The sequence below is a fragment of the Syngnathoides biaculeatus genome, chromosome 8 (genome assembly GCF_019802595.1).
Source record: "Syngnathoides biaculeatus isolate LvHL_M chromosome 8, ASM1980259v1, whole genome shotgun sequence".
In the NCBI taxonomy this organism is placed as follows: domain Eukaryota; kingdom Metazoa; phylum Chordata; class Actinopteri; order Syngnathiformes; family Syngnathidae; genus Syngnathoides; species Syngnathoides biaculeatus.
In genome coordinates this window covers 8,396,953-8,398,622 of record NC_084647.1, presented here as the reverse complement: position 1 = coordinate 8,398,622, position 1,670 = coordinate 8,396,953, and positions in this window count along the sequence as shown.

Here is a 1,670-nt window from a genome sequence, read left to right as displayed (position 1 = left end):
CCAAATAAATAAATAAAATAGTTGATCGGTTTTCTGTGAAAATATGAACTGTAAATTTAGTTGGTTAAGCCATTTGACAATTTTGTAATGTTGCAGGATAAAAGTGGGGGGGGGTGGTGGTTTGGGACTAGTGAGAAAATGCTAGCGGCAGACATGTTGAGCGTTAACGTGCGCCAATGGGCGCATCTCAACTGACAATCCCCACCGATAACTTGACGTGGTGTTGAGCGGCGTTCTCACCTTTAACTTGAACTGGGAAGAACTTCAGATATGATGGAATTAAAAGAAATAATAATAAAACAACCAAACATTCCTTTGCCATTGAAGGAAACCACAGTACGTATATCGGGACATTTTATCGCCAGAAAGGGGACACCCCCCGTTTCCACTCCATCTTTGTTCTTTTAATGATCAAAGACAAATTACTGATGTTGACAATTGCATAGACGGATAATTTTCCAACGCAGCTATTGGCTAATAAAGAATTCCATTGCTTAAATCAATTCATTAGCCTTTCTTTGCTGCATTTTTCTTTGGCGATGTTAACTGTATGTGGTGCTCTGCTGCTGAAACTCCCGCTCACAGTCTCAAATATGACCTGTTAAAATGCGTATGGCGCAACACAAGAGGCTGAGTTGTCGAAACATATTTTAAGGAACACCGTGCGGCTCGAGAGGGCCGCGGTAGCATGATCGTTGCGGAGAAAATGATGGTTCGGGATGATTAGACCACTCAATTCCTCTTGTAGATTGGACTGATTATTATTTTTTTAATATATAAAAAATTCTTCCCCTCCAGAGGTCTTCTGTATGTTCAAAGACATTGTGTCAGACCAGGATGACCCGAAAGAAAAGCTTCTATAAAGGAATGTTACAGCTATCTTTTCCCCAAGTAAGATGAACTTTCTAGGAGTGCAAACGGTTGAATTTGGCATCGCAATGGAAAATTACTGTATTGAGTGTTCAAGAAGATACCAAAAAAAAAAAAGTCTGGTTTAGCCAACAAAACTCATTTGAACCAACATTTTGACCAGTTTTTAGAAAAATATGCTGAAACCAACACTTCAGGCCTTAATAGACATATTCCTCCTTTTGGTTTAAAAATGAAAGCTGTAAAATGTGTACAACATTTTGGGGTTCTCTATCTAAAAAAAAAAAAAAAAAGTGATTCCGAGCTGCCAGTGTTATATGCATCCCCCCCGGCATCCCCCTCCTCCCTTTCCCAAGCAATCTTTTCGATCTGGTCTGGCTTATGAGTGGCCTGACTTTTTTTTTTTTTTCCTTTGCTGAATGCGTGTTAATTTTTGCATCAAGTCCACCAGTCCTCTTAACATACGCGTGAACTCCGCGAGGGCTTCAGACTGCACAACAAGCTCTCGGCACGAGAGTTCATGTTTTCACCACTATGATCTCACTCTTCACTCTACAAACTGTTAACAATATACCTGGATGTCATTGTTTGCAATATAATAAAAATAAATCTGCAAGTTTTGTGCGAATGTTTTGTTGTCGCCGATTAGGTTGGGCGCGTCATGAGTTGCTATGGAAATATGACATAACTCAATGGGGGGGGGACGAGTTGAAATGTTAGGTTTCAAGTCAATTTGACACGTTAAAAGCAGTCTACATATAACCTTGTTGCAAAACTAGTTGCTAAAATATACATTTTAT